Source organism: Monodelphis domestica, chromosome 1, assembly GCF_027887165.1.
Source record: "Monodelphis domestica isolate mMonDom1 chromosome 1, mMonDom1.pri, whole genome shotgun sequence".
NCBI lineage: Eukaryota > Metazoa > Chordata > Mammalia > Didelphimorphia > Didelphidae > Monodelphis > Monodelphis domestica.
The window spans coordinates 235,529,672-235,554,331 of NC_077227.1; the positions used below are offsets into that span (position 1 = coordinate 235,529,672).

Below are 24,660 nucleotides of genomic sequence, written 5' to 3' on the forward strand. Positions count from 1 at the left end.
TGGTTCTTGCTAGTTTGCTTGTTGATGTGGTCAATTATGTGGATGGTTTTCCTAATGTTGAACCAGCCCTGCATCCCTGGTATGAATCCTACTTGATCATGGTGAATGATCCTTCTGATCACTTGCTGGAGTCTTTATGCTAGTATCCTATTTAAGATTTTTGCATCTATATTCATTAGGGAGATTGGCCTATAGTTTTCTTTCTCTGTTTTTAACCTGCCTGGTTTTGGAATCAGTACCATGTTTGTGTCGTAAAAGGAGTTTGGTAGAACTCCCTCTTTGCTTATTATGTCAAATAGTTTGTATAGTATTGGGATTAACTGTTCTCTGAATGTTTGATAGAATTCACAGGTGAATCCATCAGGCCCTGGGGATTTTTTCTTAGGAAGTTCTTTGATGGCTTGTTGGATTTCAATTTCTGATATGGGATTATTTAAGAATTCTATTTCCTCATCTGTTAGTCTAGGCAGTTTGTATTTTTGTATATATTCATCCATTTCTCCTAAATTGGTGTATTTATTGCCATATAATTGGGCAAAGTAATTTCTAATGATTGCCTTAATTTCATCTTCATCGGAGGTGCTGTCCCCCTTTTCATCTTTAATGCTGTGAATTTGCTTTTCTTCCTTCCTTTTTTTAATTAGATTGACCAGTACTTTGTCTATTTTGTTTGTTTGTTTTCAAAGTACCAGCTTCTTGTCTTATTTATTAAATCAATAGTTCTATCACTTTCGATTTTATTAATTTCTCCCTTAATTTTTAGGATTTCTAGTTTGGTTTTCTGCTGGGGGTTTTTAATTTGATCACTTTTGAGTTTTTTCATTTGCATTTCCAATTGATTGATCTCTGCTCTCCCTTGTTTGTTAATATAAGCGTTCAGGGATATGAATTTACCTCTGATTACCACTTTGGCTGCATCCCAAAAGGTTTGAAAGGATGTTTCACCATTGTCATTTTCCTCAATGAAATTTTTAATTGTTTCTATGATTTCTTCCCTAACTAAACGATTTTGGAGTATCATATTGTTTAATTTCCAATTGGTTTTAGATTTGGTTTTCCATGTACCATTACTAATCATTATTTTTATTGCCTTGTGATCTGAGAAGGCTGCATTCATTATTTCTGCTTTTTTGCATTTGTGTGCTATGTTTCTGTGACCTAATGTATGGTCAATTTTTGTGAATGTGCCATGTGGTGCTGAGAAGAAGGTGTATTCCTTTTTATCCCTATTTATTTTTCTCCATATGTCTATTAATTCTAATTTTTCTAAGTTTTCATTCACTTCTTTTAACTCTTTCTTATTTATTTTTTTTATTTGATTTATCTAAATTTGATAATGGTTGGTTTAAGTCTCCCACTAGTATGGTTTTATTGTCTATTTCTTCCTTCAATTCTCCTAGTTTCTCCATTAGAAATTTGGGTGCTATATTATTTGGTGCATACATGTTGATTAATGATATTCCTCATTGTCTAGAGTCCCTTTTAATAAAATATAATTACCTTCCCTATCCCTTTTGATCAGGTCTATTTTTGCATTGGCTTTATCAGATATCATGATTACCACTCCTGCCTTCTTTCTATCAGTTGAGGCACAGAAGGTCTTACTCCATCCTTTAATTCTGACCTTGTGGGTGTCAACCCGCCTCATGTGTGTTTCTTGAAGACAACATATGGTAGGGTTTTGGATTCTAATCCATTCTGCTATTCGTTTACGTTTTATGGGTGAGTTCATCCCATTCACATTCAAAGTTATGATTGTCATTTGTGGACTCCCTGGCATTTTGATTGCCTTCCCTAATTCTAAACTTTTCTTCTTTGGCTCTATCTTTTAGTCCAGTGATTTACTTTGAATCAGTCCCCTTTGTCCCCTCCCTTGATGTTTCCCTTTTTAGTCCCTCCCTTTTTCTTCTCTCCCCCTCCCCCCTCTCTTCCCCTCCCTTTTTGTTCTTCCTCTCCCCCCCCCCCTTTGGTTTTCCCTTCTCCTTACCCTTGTTGGGTAAGATAGAATTCAAGATCCCAATGGATCTGGATGTTTTTCCCTCTCAGAGTTGATTTCCCTGAGATTGAGGTTTAAGTAACCCCCCCCCTCTTCCTCTCCTTCTTATAGGAGTTTTCTTCCCTTCCCCTTCCCATGTGAATCTTTGTGTGAGAACGATTATTCTATTTGGTCTTTCTTTACCCCTATTTATACATTACATTTTCCCCACATGTTAGTATACATAGATTGATATAAATGTAGTCCTTATAGAAGAGAGTTTGAGTAAAAGAAGAAGATAACATTTTTCCCCTTTCCTTAATATTTACCTTTTCAGGTATTCCTTGCTCTTTGTTTTTTGGTATCAAACTTTCCACAGAGCTCTGGTCTTTTCTTTGCAAAAAGTTGGAAGTCTTCTATTTTGTTGAATGCCCAAACTTTCCCTTGGAAGTATATAGTCAGTTTTGCTGGGTAGCTGATTCTTGGTTGGAGACCCAGCTCTCTTGCCTTTCTGAAGATCATGTTCCATGCCTTACTATCATTCAGAGTAGAACTTGCAAGGTCTTGTGTGACCCTGATTGGCATTCCTTTATATCTAAATTGTCTTTTTCTGGCTTCCTGTAGGATTTTTTCTTTTGTTTGATAGCTTTGGAATTTGGCAATTACATTCCTGGGAGTTGTCTTTTGGGGGTTTATTGTAGAAGGTGTTTTAGATGAGGACGATTAATGGAGAGTGACAAAGATGAAAAAAGAATGAGACAGAGGCATCAATATGTAACCAAATAATCTCTTAATAATGCTTATTCAAATCCCACTAATATGAATAAATTGAGTCCTTGAGTAAGGCTATGCATAAGTCTTTCTACATACTAGGGGTATCCCTGAGGAGTTGGAGAAAGATCATTCTCTAATACCGGCTGTCCCCACTAATATGCTTTTCCCTATAGATTATCCATTTAGTATCATCTAGATAGGGATATTTTCTAAAGTTGTACAATAAGAACAAATGACCCACTAAACAATACAAGATCCAGGAGAAAGAGAACTCAGTCTTAGAGAACAATTTTGGCAAGGGGTCACTCAGAGTTCCTGATCTCTATGATTCCTTTTGACTATTCATGGAGTACTCAAGAAGTTCTCTTAGGACATATCATTTCTTTGATGGCTTCCTTGTGGAGCTGTGAACCTGTGACATTCTTCCCTGGCTCCCAATTTAGACTCTTCTTTCAGTTGATCTGGGATTTGCCTGGGAAACTGATGAAAGACTTCATATCCAATAACTTTTAAAACCTTCGAATCTTCAAAGATCTCTTTCTAGCAAAAGATAATAGAAGAGGAAAAGGAAGAAGGACCAAGTCAAGGTTGTAATTGATGTCTTTCCTTCACCCAGGACCTCCCTAGAACATGAGCCCAGGATGTGATTTAGTCTTTCTTTCCTCTGTGCTTTTGTTCAGTCACCTCCTAGTTCTTAGAATTCTGCCTCTCTTTACATTTATATACCTACCTGTCTCTGAAAACCCAGCTGAAATATACTCAAACTAAAACATATTTTCTCCAGAAAGCTCTGTTCCTCAACTCTACCTGTTCATTCTATTAGAATTTTCTTCACTTTTGAATTTCACCTTCACTAATGTTATTATTTAGTATAATTATTCATGTGTATGTGATGTGATGTGATGTGTGTGTGTGTGTGTGTGTGTGTGTGTGTGTGTGTGTGTGTGTGTGTGTGTACTATTCTGCTACTAGACAATGGTTTAAGAGGTAGCTAAGTGGCAGAGTGGATACAGCATTGGCTCCAGAATCAGAAAGACCTAAGTTCAAACCTGGCCTCATCCTCTCACTAACTCTGTGAACTTGGGCAAGTCACTTTATCTCTGTTTGCCTTAATCCACTAGAAAAGGAAGTGGAAAACCAGTTCAGCACCTTTTGCAAGAAATCCTCCCAGGGACAGTGTGGTCCCCAGTGTCTTGAAGAGTCAGACACAACTGAATGACAGAATTATAACAGACTATAACCTTCATGTGTGCAGAGACTGTGTCTCATCAAAATACTATTTCTCTATAAGCAATTTGCACCCCATAGATTGTAAGAGTTGAAATAATATTTCTACCCAGATATATATTTAATAAAGTTTATTAGGAAGGGTAGACAATCATTCCTATAAGTAACCTGACCACATGGTCCTTAGCCTGCATAGCTCTTCCTTCTTCCCTTTCACCTGCCTGCCCAGTTCCCAACTTCTTCCTTCTTCATTCTCTTCTTGGTTCTAGCCCAATTCTCCCTCTCTTAAGCCCAAAGTCTTGACTTTTACTGATGTATAAAACATACACAGATGCAAACCTGGTACAACTGTGTTATCTCAGGAATGTTTGATGGACAGATAAAGCTAATCAGTAAGGAGGGGTGATAATCTTCTTTGACACAATCCCCCTGTGATCCTTTGGGAGACCCATCTCCCCAATGGATCATTTAAATATATCTATTTTATAACTCTAAATAACTTTTAGCTAAAAATACGTGCAATATTGCATTTAGCTAAGAGGGAGTTACAATACTTAGAAATGAGAGTAAAATACAAAAACTGATTGATAGACACATTGACAAAATGCCAATTAGGGAGTGGTTCCCTTTGGCATAAGAGTTTGCATTCAGAATAAGTATGTTCAAACCCCTTCCCTTCATTTCAGTTCATTATATCCCAAAGTTCAATCTGCATCTTTTGATGCAGTGTGTGGCTTCTTCAGGCATCTTTACAGCACCTTTTCCAAAAGGATCTGCTTTCTTGATTCCAGGTGTTGGTAAGCTTCTTTTCCTGAAATTTCTCCGAAAAAAATTCAACCTTTAGAGTTCTAGGATAATGGCAAAATTCCTGCTAAAGAGAGTGTTGACAAACACCAGAATAACACCTCGATACATGACTGAGTTATGAGGTATATGAAATAATTGTCAAAAGAAAAACAATGAGAAACCACCCAAAAAAATCCCAAATAAAAGAGTAAAAAATAAATTCTGTACAAAAATAATAATACAGAAATTATAAAAAATAAAATAAAAATCTTACATGTATGAAAATTCTGAGAATGAAAATTCTGTAACAGGTTCTTGAATCACAACAAGGGTATATTAAAGTGACTTCTGTTCCACAAGCCTGTAGGACAATAGCAGCAATATAGCACTTTACCCATTTGCAGCCAGGACTACAGAAAATTGCCAAACTATAAGAGAGAAAGGACTATGTTTCAGCAGGAAATGGGAAAATCATTTCCTGGTCTGATTTTACCATCACTGTCAGAGATAGGGTGAGCCAGGATGATAGCCAACCTGAGGTACTTGACTCAAAGTATTGCACATGGAGTGTGGTTCAAGGGAGTCCTCGATTTGCACATTAGGTTCAAGTCCTTTCGTATTGGCATAGAAGTTCAACAATCCTCCCTGGACTGGGTTTGGTCTGTTTTGACCTCATGCTACTTGGCACTGTATATTGGCTCTTTTGTTTCCTTCTCCTGAAATCAGACATAATCTTTTAACACAGTCCCATAACATTTATCAATAAATGGCAGGTTTCCGTAGTTGAAAGCCTTATGGGTGTGCATATTACTAGGGCTAATAGATACTGTAAACTTATATTGTAAACTTTCATCTTCAAGTAATAAAACATTAATACTGATTTCATGTACTTCAAGTATCACCAAGATTAGGAAGAAAGGAAGAAAATAATCAAATATTCTATTACAATCAGAAAGAGAAAAAATAATTTTAAAAAATACAGTTTCACAGTTCACATTTCATGTGACAATGTGTTAGCCAAGCAGAGGCAAAACACAAAAGGTGCTCACTCAAAAGTGAAATTTATATCACTCTTAACTTGGCCAGGATTCACAGTGTGAGTGTACATAATTTTTTTTTCACCAGGAAAAAACCTTTTAACAACAGTAGTACAACTAATACAGATTCTAAAAAGTAGCAAAATCCACAAAATTATGAGTCCATTAATGACAATAGCAAACAAACCTACTATCATTAGGATTCACATGACTTGTTGTGTGACATGTAAAAACCTCTGAAATCATGAATATTTGTCACAAGTTCTACAGATTTAGGCACTCTTTCAACCTTGGCAAAGTCAATTTTTAACAAAGTCTATTATTACCATAATTCCAAAATTTGGTGGGAGAGAAACACAGAAAAACCTCTATACAGTTGATGAAAAGATACAAATATAATAAATCATTTTCTAAGCTTAAGGCTTCATAGGAAAAATCATTCCCACCTACTTGATGAGATCACAACACATCACAGAGTAATTTAACCACTTGGGCACCTCACTCCCTCTTGGTATGAGACTGTAACAGTATAACAGAACTGTCTCCAATATGTCTCACCCATTTTCATGTGGAGCCCAAGACTAAAAAGAGAGAATCACTTCAGATATGTCATCTATTACATTTATAATAAATGCAGAGTTGGGAAAATACAACAATGCCATTGCACTCAACTTCAACTACAAATAGACCCTTACCTCTTATTACAAACAACTAAGAGGCAGGCAAATAAATGATCAGAGGTAGGGATTCTCCCAGATATCAAAAATCACTTCTGAAGACTCAGTAAAATAAATTTAAATTATTAGACAATTAAATTCCCAAAACTTGTATGCAGTTTGAAACCAATGTCATGGAGTCCATCCATCAGCTCTATGTGACAGTTAACAAAGGCAAAAAAGGAAGAAAATGTTGCTTATGGGCTTTTTACAAAGATATTCTTCAGTATAATCATAGTCATAGGGGAGGTACAAATAAAGATAATGTAACAGAATATTTCAATTTTGATAGCTTATGAAGTAGTTGACAGTAAATTACATACATTTTGTATTTAGAATTGAGTTACAGAGACTTCTTCATTCTGGGGAGGGTAGCAGATTGAAACAGTTAACATCAATGAGGCAATGAGGTCTGAAAAGGCTTAAAATTCACCTCTAGTCTCTTTGCGGTTACTTCCCCTCCCAAGTACCATCAGTCATCCAAATTCCTGTGTCCACACCTCTGGGGTCCCCCATACTGAGGGGAGTTCCTGAACTGAGTACAGATGTTTGGGTGTGAGTTTTGATTAGCCTCATTTGAATAACTATTCCTCCTATAAATATTACTATTCCTGAAATTTCTATTCCTATTTTCCTGATTTCTCTTCTTATAATCATAATTACATTACCCACTTTCCCACAAAAATAACATGTTAGTGGTTACTTTGTGGATTCTTGTAAGAGAGATATGATCTTTCCTTGCTTTACCTTTATAACTGTTACAGTTAATTCTTTTATTTCCTCCCTCAATGTCTCTATTAAAGTAGCATTCCATTTATCCTTCTCACCCTGTTTAGCAGTCAATGCCTTTATTTCCTTCCTTAATGCTTCCACTAAATCAGTGTTCTCCTTCTTTTCCTTATGCCCCTCAGAAGCATAAACTGCCACTCTTTTTAAGTCTTCAAGCTCCATGGTAGGCCAGTTTGGACAGCTAGTATCATCTGTGGTAACTATTGCTTGGCCTCTGTTCTGAAGTTCAATGGAATGGGTTGTAGTGAGGCTAGTAGGAGATGAGGGTGGAGTGGTTCAATGGAGCTGGTCAGCAGGTGGGGAGGCAGAGCAAAAGGATCAGGGGAAGGGCTGGTTGCATGGTGGAGAGGAATGGGGGAGTAGTTGGAGGCAGGGTGGAGAAGAATGGGCATAGGACCAGGTACAGGGTGGAGAGGAGTAGTATGCATAAGGTCTAGAGGAGTCATAGTAAGTTGGGTGGGAAGGAGGGTACAGAAAAGGATTGAAGTATGGATGATACAGGTGGAAATAGGGGAGATGGGTGGGTAAAGGAGGATAGAGAGGTAGATTGGGGGAAAGGTGATGGGAGAAGTAGGGGATGAGTGAGGTCTGACAGAGAGAGGAGCTGAGGGGTTCAAGTCCATACTGGTTTGGGCCAGTATGATGAGAAACCTCACAGGCCAGGTGGGATGATAGAGCATATTTCCTGCTAGATTTCACTGAGGGAGTGAAGCTAGAATTGTTTGGTTCCAAAGAAATAAAGGTTTCCTCATTGGAGGGAATGGTTGATTTATCAACATGATAATCTCATAAACACCAGTTTTTATAATCTTTGGAATCTTTGTTTTTAATGGCTAACTTCAAATCTTTTATGACCTTGAAGTCAAAGGATCCATATTTTGGTCAAGTAAAAGATATGTCCATCCATGCTTTACAAAGCTTTCTAGCTTCTTTCTTGGTCATCCAATTCTCCTTAGGCAAATTAGGATCACTCCAGGAATTTAGAAAGGTGTGCAGGGGTGAATCAGGAGGAATAGTTTCTGATTTCCATTGATGTGTTGCAGGATTTCCCATATTGTCTAATCTGTATGTCTTATTTAAGCTAGTTTGAATATTGCTAAATAAAAGTAAGTTCCATTGGGGTAAAGGGGACTGTCAAATAAGTATGTGAAAGATACAAGGTATAGGCGATGTTTATTAGAATATGAGGTCTCTTTATGAGAGCCAGAAGATAGACATGTAGGGTGTACAAGCATATCAAACCTATGAAGTCAACAGAAAGAAAATATTGAATATGATTCTATTTTAAGGAGAGGTTGGAGGGGGAAAGAAGTGAATATTTAGAGATTCAGTGAGTTTTTTTTTAAAGCAACTGACTTTTCATGTCTCCCTCTTACCAAGGAGGAACAAATATTATGCTCTGAGTATTCTCAGAAAGAAGTGCATGTGTTGTAATTGATACTGAAAAACTATTTTTATTAGATTTATGATAACATAAAGAGAATTTTTTGAAGACCACTGTAGGCAACTAGATAAATTATGAAGAATATACAGAATTTGCATTTACTGTATAGGGAAGTTAAATAAAAGAACACCTTTAAATAAACTGGAAATGAGATTTTTAGAAGCCATTAAAATGAGTAAACAGAAAGCTTGTTTGGATTATGGAATTCAAGAGAATGAAATTGGACCACTGAGAAAAAAGTTTTCTCTGAATTGTAATAAGTAGATTTTTGCCATTTATGATAAAAGATTTATGGGAATCACACCTAATATTACTGTGAACTTGGAACTCAGGTGTGGCTATCTGATGATTGATCTATCATGCACGAGAGAGCAATGAGGTACTCAGAGGAAAAGTAAATGTCCTATAACAGTTGGAAAAGTACTCTAGTAGCTCAACTCAGATGGGTCCTTTCTGATTCTGGATTCTGAGTCTAGTGATCCTGAGTGACATAAGACAGTAATAGCTCTGACCTGTGCATGAAGTCAGACCATGTTGATCCACTCACTCTGTGTCCTTAAAAGAAACATAAGGACAATTAAAGATCATTTCCCTGCTTTCTTTTTGTGACATATTCCTATAATCAGCACAGAATGCAAAGTGTAAAATAAAAGTTTCCATTTTCCAAGTGAGTCAGTAGACTAGTTGTGGAAAGTTAGAATTAATTAAGTGATAGCTTTAGACAAGTCAGATTACTGATCAAAAGATTACAAGATATAAGATAAACCTATTGAATAATAAACATATCACATTAAAACACTATGGGGTTCTTAATCTTGGAAGTTTGATCCCCTATTTGCCAGATTCCTAAGAACTGTTACACAATAATACTTCTTTAGTGTCCATTGTTGATAAAACTCTTAATGATTTACTGGATACCACTTTGGATAATTCAGATTTAATATTATTTACAGATGGTTCTTAAAAAACATTATTCACCAGTGTGATCAATCATGATTTCAAAAGATAGATTATGAAGCAAAGTGTCTTCTTCCTGATAGAGGGGATAGATTCACAGTATAAAATAGGACATGTATTTGGGGTGGGGGCGTGGCTCCAGAAACACTAAATTAAATTATTCTAGTGCTATCATGCTGAGGACTTAGGAATGCCACAAATTCTGAAGATTCAAAAGTGTGGGTGACATAAAGAAGAAAGGGCCAGGTAAGTTATAGCATGTTATGTTAATTGCATCTTTTATGAAAAACCTATAAGTAGATTAGTATATGTTGCTATTCTGGCTGATGCTAAAGTTTTGGATTGCTGGATAGATGTATAAAAAAGCAATTAAAAAGTATTTCCTACATTTAAAAATTATGCTAAGCACTGATTATACAAATGGAAAAATAAGATAATCTCTTCTTTCAAGGAACTCACATCTTAATGGGACAATATGATTAAGTACCTTCTATATGCCAGGCACTTTGCTAAACACTTTACAAATATTATGAATTGAAATTATCTCATTTGACCCTAAGAGTGAAATAGACCACCCAAATAAGAGGTTTTATCTATAAGTTGTATAGAAAGACCCCATAGTCCTTCAAGTGAAGTAGTAAAGCAGTAATAAAACTTAGTCTTTAGTGTCAGTTCTGTAAATAAAACCATAAAATGGTCAGTTCCACACATGTGTAAATAATCTAGTGAACCTATGTTTGAATCTTACCTTTAATACTTAGATTTGTGTGACTTTGGGCAAAACAAGCAATTTCTCTGGACCTTCGTTTTTCATCTGCAAAATGAGATAGTCTTTGAGATCTCTTCTAGCTCTAAATCTATGATCCTCTAATTCAATGAAATTGTAGTAGACAAATGAAACATATCTGTATGATTAATGGGTGTTTTTTTCCTATTCTTCATTCAGTTGCTTTGGCATTCTGTTAATACAACCTATGATTTAGTTTCTCTTATGTAGAAAAGGGGAATAAGTATCTCTCAGAAGACATTTCCAGTACATAAAATGCTATAAAAGTGTTTTGTAATAATTAAAAAGAAATCATTTTCAATTAAGTTATGGTAACTGGTTCTGTTAGTGATTCATATGCAAGATAAACATGGCACTTGTTAAAGGAAAATGAATAAATACCCCTTCATATAAAGCTAACTTACCATTTTTATTGCTATTAGAGATGCTAAAATGTTTAGCATAACAATATCACCTCTACTATTCTATCCACTTAAATTAGTTTTCCTAGTATATGCACTCAGGTTTTACTGAATGTAGCTTCTTTAATATCTTCTTATATAGTAGCTAAAGAGGAAATTTACAAAACTCCCTCATTTTTTTAAATGAAAAATTAGGGGAGTTGAAAGAATGGAAAGAGGTTTGAAAAGAGGAATCAACCGTATTGTTTCATAATCAGCAGAAGTATCAAATGTGAGCTCCTTCCCTTATTCCACTGTCCTTAACATTTGCCAGTACTGCCCAAACCAAATTAAATTGTATTTGGAAATATTTAACAAAATAAATAAAATGTAGATGACATTACATTTTAAAACTAAGTCAATATGTGTCTTGCAAGGACCCTTATGTACAAATTAGTGGTCAAAGATGCTATTTGAGTTTGACACTATTGCTATACAGGAAATTTGACAAAGAAAAAATAGTTTGAGAGTGAGAGCTATCTAAAACTATTTCAAGTGCACTGAAAAGTCTCTGACTTAGTTTGCAACTGCCATGAACCTGTAAAATTCTATTTTGCTAAATCCTGTTCACCTAATATTGTTAGCAGAAATGAAATGAGCTTCTACCTGGACCTCAACCACATTTATTATTGACAAAACCAGTTTGATCTTGTTGAGGGATCTGGTCATCTGGTGCTGCCCTTTCTAGTTTAATAATTTATTGGGGTGCAGCTGGGTAGCTCACTGGATTGAGAGCCAGGCCTAAAGACAGGAGATCCTGTGTTCTTATCTGGCCTCAAACACATCTTGATGTGTGACTCTTGGCAAGTCATTTGACCCACATTGCCTACTGTGTAATAAGAATCTGAACCCTGAAATTTTAAATCTGAGCATCCCATTTTCCTTTCCATTTTACATGCTGATGTAGGGAGAATATAAATTTTGTGTAAACCTCCCTTTCTTTCTGTGATCTCATTTAGTAGAGGGGGTATGAAATGAGAGCCAAGAGAATTTTATTCATGTGGTTTTAATTTTGTTTGATAATTAGGTTTTTACTCCTTCTACTTCAAGTGATTATTAGTAAACTTTATAAAAATTAATACTTGGGGTATTGGACATTACTTTAAATCCTACACTAGCCCTGACCACTCTTTGGCCTTAGAACCAGTACACAGTATTAAGTCTAAGGCAGAAGTTAAGGGTTTAAAAAATACATATTAAATTTAATTTATTGTATGATGGAAGATCATGAAATGAAGGTCTAGATCAACATCTCATACCCTATACCAAGATAAATTCAGAATGAGTAAATGACTTAAATATAAAAAGTGAAATCATAAATAAGTTAGATGAATATAAAATAATATACCTGTCAGATCTGTGATAAAGGAAATAATTTAAGATCAAGCAAGAGATATGGAACATTATAAAATATAAAATGAATGACTTTGATTATATCAAATTTAAAATATTATGTACAAATAAAACCAATACAACCAAAATTAGAAGGAAAACAACAGATAGGGGAAAAATTATAACAAAACTCTCTGGCAAAGGCATAATTTCCCATATATACATATGTACATGTATATATGTATATATATATATATATATATATATATATATATATATATATATATATATATATATATATGGAACAAAGTCAAATTTACAAAAAATCAAGCCATTCCCCAATCAATAAATGGTCAAGGGACATGAATAAGCAGTTTCTAAATGAAGAAGTTAAAACTATTAATAAGCACATGAAAAAGTGCTCTAAATCCATTCTGATTAGAGAAATGCAAATAAAAACCACTCTGAGGTACCACCTCACACCCAGTAGATGGGTCAATATGGCAGCAAAGGAAAGTGATAAATGTTAAAGTGGATATGGCAAAATTGGGACACTAATACACTGCTAGTGGAGTGGTGAATTAGTCCAATCATTCTGGAGGACAATTTGTAATTTCGCACAAAGGGCTTTAAAAGAATGCCTATCCTTTGACACAACCATACCACTGCTGGGTTTGTACCCTAAAGAGATAATAGGGAAAAATAAATATTTATACACATGCTCTTTGTGATGGCAAAATTGGAAAATGTTGTACATAGAGACTGGTACAATCAAATGTAATACACTTTTCTACTAGCAGCAATGCAATGACCCAAGACAATCCAAAGGAACTCATGAGAAAGACTGCTATGCACATCCAGAGAAAAAAACTGTGGGAGTAGAAATATAGAAGAAAAAAAATATGATTGATCATGTAGTTCAGTGGGGATATGATTAGGTTTTTGATGTTAAAAGATCACTATACTGCAAATATGAATAACACAGAAATCGATTTTGAACAATGATACATGTAAAACCCAGTGGAATTGCTCATTGACTATGGGAGGGAGGAGGGAAGAAGAGTGGGAAGATATTTTAAATTAAAAAAAAGAAAAATCCAATAATTAAGTCTATTAACCTGGCTGCTAAAGTTTTTTTTTTTGAAGTTAAAAAAAAAAACAACAACAAGCAAGCAAAGGAAAAAGAACTCAACTATTGACAGAGAAGAACTCAGCTCAAACTCAGAGGCCAGTTAAGTAAAGGCAACAACTTCCAAAACAGCAAAGAAATACAATAAGTGGCCAAAAGCTAAAAATAAAAAGTTTTCTGTAAAAACTTTTGAAAGACCTCAAAAACCAAATGAGAAAGGTTCAGGAAAAAATAGAAAAAATAAGAGCATTGCAAAATATCAAGAAATGTATGAAATAAAGATCTTCAAATTGGAAAAAGTGATAGAAAAATTCATGGAAGAAAATAATTTTTGAAGAACTAGAATTGGACAAGAGGAAGCTAATGATTATCTAAGACAACAAGAAATAATAAAGTTAAATTCAAAAGAATGAAATAATAGGAAAGAATATTTTAAAAAATCACAAAAGCAACTGACCTAGAATATAGTTCAAAGGAGACAACATAAGAACATTTGGACTCCCAGATTGTTATGATAAAAAAAAAAGAGTTTAGATATTATTCTTTAAGAAATGATCAAGGAAAACTCCTTAGAAATTCTAGAATCACCAGGTAAAATAGATATTGAAAGAATTCACTGATCACCACCTCAAAAAGATCCAAAGATAAAAGTGCACAGCAACATTATTGATAAGTTCCATAATTCCTTGGTTAAGGAGAAAATAATACAAGCAATAAGATTAAAAATAAAACAATAAACACTATGGAGGTATAGTTGGAATAATACAAAATTTAGCAGCTGCAACATAAGAGAAACAGGATACAGAACACAATATTTCATAAAGCAAAAGTTTACAACCAAGAATAACATGCCCAGCAAACCTGAACATAATGAGATAATGGGGAAAAAAGGGATATTTAATAAACTAAAGGAGTTTCAAATATCCCTGGAGAAAAACTCAGAACTCAGCAGAAAATTTTGTCTATGAGAAACCCAGAAAGGAAATGATGAAAGATTAATCATGTGACCTCAAAAGTGAAATTGGTTGATCCCTGAAAGGGGAAATGTCATCTATGTTCCCTGGGAATGACATCATTGTCTGAGTACTTTGAAGGTATGGGCATGGACAGAGGACTTAAGATTCAGGTGAATGCAATGGAGTAAGCTCAGATGGTAGTGGAGTAGATCAAGAAAATGTAGAATCGAATGACTATCTCATATGGAGGAGGAATTAGTGGAGCAACTACCCTGGAAAAGGGGAGGAGGGGATGGAAGGCTCATAGTACTAGACTCGACTTTCATCAGATCTAGGATAAAGACAGAACAACATGCACAATTAGAGGAATTAAGAGAATCAAAGATGGATTAAGAATAAAAGAGGCTAAGGAAATTTTAAAAAAAGGTAGGGATACCTAGAAAGGAGAATATATCAAGAGGTAGGAGGATAAGGGAAGAGTATAAAAGACTCTTCAGACAAGATAAAGGAGGGATTTTCAGACTCAAACATATCAAGAAGTAGGAGTATGCAATTCAGATGATAAGGAAGGAATTTTTGGATAGGTAGAACAAATTAGAAGTAGAAGGAAGAGAGAAGGGAGGGAACTTTGGAAACATAGACCATTTTTGAACTAAGAAGGCTATTGAAAAGGATAAAGGAGGATTTGGGGTTAGGGAATGAATTGGAGAGCCCATTGGTCACATAAAACTGATCATCTAAAGAGGGAAAATGGCAGAAAGAAAGAAACATGGAGGAAAACAGCAAGAAGGAACAGAATAGATGGAAATGCACAGCTAGTAACTATGACATTGAGCATAATGGGATGAATTCTTCCATTGGAAGAAAATGGATAGCAGAAAGGATAAAAAAAAGCATGACCTGACAATGTATTGTTTATAAGAAACAGCCTGAAAATGACAGTCACACTGTGTGAATTATCTCTGTAATGAAAGGAGGTAGATGCTTTCCTCAATGGTATTCCAAAGCTAAGGTGTGTCACAAGTACATACCATTCAAGGTTGTTTTTTTGGGGGGTGGAGTTTGCTGTTATTCTTTAGATTTGCATTTGTCTTCATTGTACATATTTTTCTTAATACTGCTTACTTCATTTCTTATATTCTTCCCATAATCTACTAAATTCCTAATGTTATTTCTTACCAAACAATAATATTTAAGTACATCATATGCCGTGATATCTTTATACATTTCCTAGTTGGTGTATATTTCCTTTTTTCCAGTTCTTTGCTCCCATAAAAGTGTTTAATAAAGTAATTCAGCTTTTGTCATATTATGGGACTTTTATTTCTGTTTTTGACACAACTTTATCAAGGCATGTGTGACCAGTTATGTGACATAGATATAACTCTGTACATAGAGTTAATTTCAAATCAAACATCAACTAGTTATAATCATTATGACCCTAGATAAATCACTTTACTTCTGACTTAGATTCATTATATGTCGAATGGATTAGACATTAATAGCACCTATTTCCCAGGGTGGTTGTCAGAATAAAATGAGATGCTAATTATAAAGGATTTTATAAAGTATATAAATCCTAGAAAGGATGATGATGAGATGATGATGACGATGATTATGATAATGATGTGTAGTAATAGTGTTTGGGGGATAAAGGTTATGGATGTTTTTTAACAAAAAGCATTTTATTTTCCTTCCAAATTGCTTTCCAAAATGTTCATAGCAATTCCCATCCCTACTACCAATCAGTTAATATGCCTGTCTTACCATCATCTCTCCAACATTGACTTTTGCTCTGTTATTTTTTTCACTTTTCTCAGTGTTGGATGAAACCTCAAAGATTTTTTTGATTTTCATTTCTCTTATTATAACTATTATGGAGCAGTCTTTTATATAATTGTTAATATTCTGTGTTCATCTTTTAACTGTTCATATCCTATGGCTACTTTTCTATTGGGAAATGATTATTGGACTTATTACATATTTGTGTTGATTACTTATATATCTTTGCTCTATGATCCTTAGAAATATTTAATGAAAAGTTTCTTTTTCTCAAGAGATAATTTCCTTGTTAAAATAGCTGAAAAGCTTGTCCAATTGCATATCATCAAAATGATCTCATTTATATCTTGTAATCTCCTCTATCAATTATTTAGTTAAGAGTTTTCTCCTAATTATAGTTTTAAATCATACCTCCATTATTTTATGCTTTGACATTTGTTATAAAGAGTAAATGTAAGCTTAAAATGAATCTATTGTAACATATAATGTAAAATACCTATTTTTTCATCTAATAGAACCTTTGTCACCAAATAGTTTGTTTTCCAGTTTACTCAGCCCTACATTGTTGAACTAAAATGTATCTGATACTTGCTTATCTAATCTTTTTCACTGATCTCTTCATTATTTTCCAATGAGTATTTTGTTTTGTTAAACATACTTTATAACATGACTTGAAGTACAGAAATTTTGTTCCTACTACATACTTCTTCTTTAGCAGTTCTCTCCAGAATCTAGAGATATGTCAAATGATAATGAAACATAGGAGTATATTTGCTTTATTTATTAGGAAAGATCCTGAGTGCCTCTTTATAGTAAAACCCAACTTCATCATGCTGGGGTCTAAGATCAGAGCCAACTCAGGAGGAATTAAAGCTGAACACAAGTAGAGTTGGTATTTGCTTTTCTCTTAGGAATGAAAGCTAACCTCTAGTTAGCTTAGTACTTCTGTCATTTTCTAATTACATTCCTATTGACTTCCTTGTCTTTTCTATATTTTGAGGAAAAAAAAGTATTGGCTATTTTGTGGGGGTAGTGTGTGGAAATAGGTTGTTACTACCAAAGAGGACTGATCAGTACCCTTACAGATGGCCCCTGATGCACATATATGATTACCGGGTTGCTTATGCATGGTGCTATGCTTGCTTTAGAATGAAGAACTGGGTGCTTTATGTCTTTCAGTTTTCTGACGTTATTTCAAGAGATTTTTAAAATATATTGCTTTTTGTCTTTGTATTTGCTGTGCATTCTGGCACATAATTCCCTCCTCCACCCTGTCTCACATAATTTTTAGGCTGGAGAGACTTTCATAAAGCAGCTATTTTGTAAATTTGTTGATTACAACATCTAAGGAAATTATCTTAAAGTGACATGCATTTAATTTGTCTTTTATCAGTCAACAATGACATAATTCATATGGTATGATCAATCAAATATTTGAATGTCCAATTATAGTAAAATATTCTGTTGTAAACTAGAATGAGGGAAGGATAAAAACATCAAGCATAAATCTTAGTTCCTGTCCTCAGAGAGTTTGTGTTATGCTTGGGAGATGAGAAATGTATTCATGAAAAGTCTGGTAACAGTTTTTAATGCTTTGCTGAGAAGATTGTAGTGGAGAGTTCCATTATCTTCACAACATGGATCCTAGGATTATTGCTCAGAAAGGAGTATGGAATCTTCTGTACTTAGAAAAGCTGAAGTGTAATTGTGAGTATCCTAAATAAAGATCATACATACTAATATCATCTCCCCAGACAACATCCTACCATCTTTTGGACAATAATTATTTCATTTATTTTTTATTCCCAAAGCCTAGCACATCATAGATGATTAATAAATAATTATTGGTTGTTGATTTCAGGTTTACTACTTTATACTAAATGAAATTCTCAATTTTTTTGGCAGTTACATCCATAGCATGGCACATAAGGGCATGAAGTCCACAATCTGACCATTACTTTTTCAGTTTATTTTGCTCCATAATTATTTTCCAGCTTCTCATTAAATTTAGGTTTATCCATCAAGGCACTTTTTGAGCCCTCCTCTCTTTTGCTGTTGGTGCTCTCAACAGCTCCCATGGGTTCAATTGCCCATCAATTAGCAAATGACTAAACAAATTGTGGAATATGATTGTAATGGAATACAACTATACCATAAGAAATGATGAACAAGATTATCACAAAAAACCTTGGAAAGACATATTAATTGATGCAAAGTGCAGTGAGCAGAACCAGGAGGAATGTCATCCACATTAACAATAATAATATATGATGATTAACTTGAATGATTTAACTATTATAAACAAGTCAAAGATCCAGAACAACTCCAAAGACTCAATGGAAAAAAGGATGTCTACTAACATAGAAGGAACAGATGGAAGTCAAATTCAGACTGAAGCATATAATTCTTCATTTTATTTATGAAATTTTCTCTAATGTAAACAATATATCTTGTTTCACAATATGGCAAAGATGGAAATATGTATTGTATGATAACATATGAACAACCTATCTCATATTTCCTGCCTGTTTGAGAGAAAGGAGAAGTTGAGAGGAAGAGAATATGATTTGCAAAATGTCAGAAAACAAATATTGAAAATTTTATTCATATGTAACATGAAAAAATAATTAAAAATCAAATATAGCCAAAATAAAATTGATTACATTCCTGCCAAAACTCATCCCTCCTCTAAATTTTTATCTTTCAAGTGAAATTATCACTGTCTTCCCAATTAATTAAGCTCACAATAATGCCGTGATCCTTGGCTCTAGCTCATCTTTCTCTTTTAATACTCTTCATCAAATAAATAATTAAATCATTTTGACAGTAACCATAGCATTTCTCAAGCCAATCTTCATTTTTCTTTTCTCTTCCTTTCTTTCTTCTCATACAACCTCTACCCTAATCTAGGTTCTGATTATCTGTCTTGTTAACTTCCCTTTCTTCACTTAATTTCCCTTCTAATGTATCCACTGCAAAGCTTATACTTTGATTTTACTAAAAATTTCAACTTATCTTTTTATACCCTACTAAGTTGATTTCTATTGATTTTGGATAAAATACAAAATATACATTCTATAGACTTTTTACCATTTTAAAAACACTTTATAGAACCATGGCATTGACAAGAATAAACAAAAAAAGAGACAGTATGAAGTAGGAGTAAAATCAGGGTAAATATTTGGGATGTCATTAAAAATACATGAAAACCTCTATTACAAAAACAAAAAGAAATGCTAGTGTGATGATGCAAGAGAAAGAAAAGAAATTATGTTCTCTGATCATAGATACAAAAGATGTTGAAGAGGAGGAGATCAAAAGAAAAAGGGGAAAGGTTAGGCTTGGGGAGAAGGAAGATCCCTTAACTTTCTGAGACTGAGAAAGGAAGAAAATATAATTGAGGACATTAAAGAATTTTTAGGAGTGGAGAGGATGGAGGAGTTCAGAAAGAATAGCCACAATTTTCTGAGAAAATTAAGATTGAGGTAATTGTTTTAATCTAATAATATTTGAATTATCAATATATTTATAATTGATTCCTACTGGATTACTAATTTGTTTTTTTCTCATCATGACTAAATTGTTCATTTTCTCACCCTTCTCTCTTCCCTCCTCCCTCCCAGAACTGACAAGCAATTCCGCTGGGTAATTCATGTGTTATCATTTGATACCTATTTCCATATTAGTAGTAGTAGTCTCTCGGTAACCGAGGATAACGATTGTCTTTGTGTGTTTTTGTGCACAAAGACACTTGTGCATGAAGATTTAAGTGGAAAAGTCAATGCACAGAGACAATCCCACTCTCTCGGCTTTGGAAGCCTGGGTCCATTGGCACGAAAAGTCGTTACATCTGGAGACTTCCTCAGCTGCATTGGATGGCCATATTCCATATTAGTCTTTTGGTATTACTAATTTGTACTACCCATTAACCAAGCTATTTGGTTAACTGGACCTCCAAGATGTCAAGTAAAATAGAGAAAACTATATATATTTGTAGGATACAAGCTAAAATCAGATCACCTTCTTGTGGACTTCACAACTTTATTTGTACCTTAATTAGTATTAAAATAATTATTATCTATAATAAAATATACAATTATATATGAAAACATATGTAAAGTTCTCTCTATGTTGTCTACTGCCTCTGACAAGAGAGGGACATATTTTTAATTATCAATCTATATAATTGATTTTTATTATAATTATTATGGGTTAGCATCATTCTGTTTTTTATTGTAGTAGTTGTGAATATTTTACCATTCATTTCATTCTACATAAATTCGTAAAAATCTTCCCATTTAAAAAAAATTTTCATACTAATTATTTTTTGCTGCATAGCAGTGTCATTAAATTTATATACCACAGTTTGTTCAGACAGTTAAATCTGTGAATATCCATTTAATTCTCAATTCTTTGCTAATGGTATAAATATTTTTCTAAATGGTGAAACTCTGTTTCTTGTTTTTGATGTTCTTGAGATTTAGTCTAAGTGGTAGTATATTAATTTAATGGGAAAAAATTTAGATTTTCTAAAATGACTGAATCAGTTTACAGCTCCACAAACAGTGTATTAGTGTGCTTGTCTTCCCACAGTTTTTTGACTATTGCACTTTTCAATTTTTTCATTATATTTGCTAGTTTGCTTGGTAGGAGGTGAAACCTCAGAGCTATTTTCAATTTCTCTTGTTATGAGTGATTTCTAGGCCTAATTTACAAACTGTTTTTCTATAAATCATTTGTATTAAATGGCATTTACCCAAGAAATGTGAAGGAAGTCAAGGGAGAAATTCATAGATTATTTTCATTACAAATGGCCAGAGATGTGGTGGATTGCCACAGTGATTGTTATACATTAAAAAGGGCTTCAAAGAATTACACTCTTGTAAGTTTCACTTCCATTCTTGGCCAACTGGTCAATGGACAGAATCACAATATTCTTAAATCATGATATCAAATGTAATAGAATAGATTTATAAAATATTAAATCCAACTGGTTAGTATTCTTTGGAATGACAAACATTTCAAGATAGGTAAATTTTTGGAGCCAATTCATTTAGATTGTAAAAAAAAAAACAAAAAACTTTGACGGTTTCAGAGCAGAATATATTTTAAGAGATAAATTGTTTTCTTACATCAATTTTGTTGTTTGTAAGACAGCATAGAACACTCAGAGAAACTACTATGAAGTATATTCTCTGTATTTAGTTCAACAAAATCAACTAACAAATAACTGCTATTTTATATCACTTCTCTTTTTTGTCATTTATTGTTAACTATTAAGAAAAATTTGAGATATTCTCTATATAGTTAAATTGTCAATCATTTGGTAAACTTTCATTTACTAGGCATAAGGGATATGCAAGACCCTGTTAAACACTATAGATAAAAGGAACAATAAAGTTCTTGCTCTCAAGAAACTCATAATCTCATGGGAGAGACAACATAAAAACAACTATATCTAATAAGATATGCACAGGATAAATTGGGTGTGGGGGGTGTCTTAGAGGGAAGACACTAAAATTACAGTATACTGGGGACAGTTTCTAAAAAGGTAGAACTTTAGCTGAGTATTGAAGGGAGTCAGAAAAGGTAGGAGGTAGAAATGAGAAAGAACATTTGGTATGTCAGAGATGACAGATGGAACAATTGGTACTCCCTGTAGAAGCAAATAAAGAGGCTGATGATTGATTTTATTTTTCAAAAGATGCCAACAGGCATTATATCATGGGATATTTGGAAATTCTATAATGCAGTATGCATATTAGGTATTTGCCAAAAGATCATCAGAAAAAGCACTTTGTATATCAACATTAGGTATCAAGAATTCTATGATGACAATTTAAGACTCTCCATGTTAAATCAGCATAAATCCTGTTGTATTTTATGCAAATATAAAATTAAGGAAAGTTGAGCATGATGAGAAGTCATATAAAGAAGTTCAGTTAATTTCAAGATAATGAGAGGGGAAAGCTGGGTAGCTCAGTGGATTGAGAGCCAGGCCTAGAGATGGAAGGTCCTGGGTTAAAATCTGGCCTCAGACACTTCCCAGCTGTGTGACCCTGGGCAAGTCACTTGACCCCCATTGCCCTTACCACTCTTCTGCCTTGTACACAGCAATGATTCCAAGATAAAAGGTAAGGGTTTAAAAAAAATAATAAATGAGAGGTAAAAGACTTTTAGACTGTATACACATTTCATACTTTTCCATCTTAGTGAATACTTCACTAACAAAATAATGTGTAGGTTTCAGGAATGGCGAGTACTAAGTAATATTACAAAAAAGAGACAGGAGTGTATTATATTTAATAGGAAAAGGTTTTTATTTAATTTGGAAGTTAGAATAAATCAGTTGTCTATAAACAATCAGATCATTGGCTTGTCAAAAGAAGCAAAAAGAAAGACAAAAATAAGAGCTACAAAAAAACAATTCAACCTGGAACTCTCTTAATTAGTAATCAACCTTAAAGAAGAAATATGGAAAATATTTTCAGTGATTATTATACAAACTTGTTTTCACCATCAATGATACTGAAACTACCATGGATGGCATATAACAATTATATATAATATATAATCCTATATTTATTGATTGATAAATTTTGTTTATATCATTTTTCATGATTCTTTAAAAGATATTAAAAAGAAATAAGCCTATTCAGACTTCTTTTTAATATAAGTATCAAATGGAGCGAAAACTGGGAGATGGTATATCCAGAGCAGAGTCCAACCTGAAGAGTGACTTTCTGTGAAAGATGAAGTCCTTAATGCATTTCTGATTAAATTGAGTAGTTCTGTTTGTGCTGGTTACATCAAATTCAGGATCATAGCAGAACCTCTTGGATAAGATCTATAAAGACTCAAGTGTGACATGACCATTTACATGGAAAATATTCAAGATGAATAATATCTATTTCCCATATATATTTGTTTAATTAGATTTTCTATTATAATTACATATGTACATGGGTCAGACAATTCAGATGGACAATGTGCTGGTCCCAGATTTGAACATGATGTACAGAGGAATTTGTTTGGGTTCAGGATATTACAAAACTCCTTAAATGACTTCAGAGTTCTCCTAGAACCCATCTTTTAATATTAACATATTACCGATATTGCAATATAAAAGTAATTGAATATAATAGTTTCTGCAGAATTAAAACCAAGTATCACGCAGTTGGCAGTGGGGAGCCATATAATGGTTTAAGCAGGCTAGTTATCCACATAACTCTTCAAGAAGAATAGGAAGATAGGATATCATTTAAGAAATGCATGATAGGAAGAAAAATTACTGCTAAAGTAAAATTAAGTAATTGTGGGATTAGAGAAGTCATGTTTTTCATTTTTAGAATTAGACATAGAAAAGAGACTTGTTCAATAACACTTTAGTATTTTCTACATGTAAAGTACTATTCTAGAATATGGGCAAAATAAAAAAAATTAAGATTAATCAGATGATTAGTTGTTGACAGGATTTATAATTTTGGTATGAGTTGTATTAAATTACTTGTGTGGTCCTCTCTGACTCTATAATTATATAAATCTATTAATCTGTCAGATGTGATTTCTTGCCCCAAGGATTTTAAATTCTAGTAGAAATCTATGATTTTATCTGTGTGAACACTATTTCCACTAGCAATGCAGTAGTTTGAAATTCTCCCAGTTTTTGGAGATAAGTTTCATGGGTTCTTATTACAGAAAAGTGAAGATAAAACAAATACGCAAACTGTTCTAATGGATATTAGGATACTATATATATTAAACATATATGTGACACATGATATATCAGCAGTTGAGAAGATCATTACCAATTAGGTGAATTATGGAAATTCTACATAGAAAAAGCAAATACTTGAGCTAAGCATTGAAAGTGAATAGAATATTAAAGGGACAAAAAAGAGAGGGTTTAGATGTTAGGGCATTCCTAGTACAGAAGACAGTTTAAATAAAATCCACAACACACTGAACTCATTCAAGGGCTAGTGAATAGGTTTGATTTGTTAAAGGTATACAATCTACATTTGGAAGTTTTGTGAAATAAGGATGGAAAGATATAGATAGGGTATATACCACATGAAATAATAGGCTAAAATTATTTTAGAAATTAATACTGTCATAGATATGACATATTGGTTTTAGCAGGGATGAGCAGTGGTGATAAGGGCAGGGGGTAAGAGTCATTACCTCAGGAAATAGAGCAAATACCATCACAACACATTTCCTCTTTCATAAGTTTTATTTCTAGGAATGAGACTCAAAATGAGAGCCAAAAAAGAAAGCACAAAAAATAAAAAAGAGTAACTAATCAAAAACATTCTAATTCAACATTAATTGATCTTCCTCCTGAATTCTATTAGTAAAATATAGAAAGGATGATGATTTCTTTTTTTTAAATAATATTTTATTTGATCATTTCCAAGCATTATTCATTAAAGACAAAGATCACTTTCTTTTCCTCCCCCCCACCCCCCATAGCCGACGCGTGATTCCACTAGGTGTCACATGTGTTCTTGATTCAAACCCATTTCT

The 24,660-nt window shown here is 33.6% G+C and overlaps 1 protein-coding gene and 1 long non-coding RNA gene across 2 annotated transcripts in view; one reads left to right on the forward strand and one right to left on the reverse strand.

Moving 5' to 3' along the window:
- LOC103095430 (galactocerebrosidase-like) overlaps window positions 1-24,660 on the forward strand; it is a 235,621-nt gene that overhangs the window by 42,317 nt on the left and 168,644 nt on the right. The gene's annotated exons all lie outside the window — the stretch shown is intronic.
- The window catches only part of LOC130456303 (uncharacterized), a 29,666-nt gene continuing 7,756 nt past the window's right edge, over window positions 2,751-24,660 (reverse strand). Inside the window, exon 2 of the long non-coding RNA XR_008914945.1 lies at window positions 2,751-3,289. This is a non-coding gene — a long non-coding RNA (uncharacterized LOC130456303). The remainder of the gene's footprint in view (window positions 3,290-24,660) is intronic.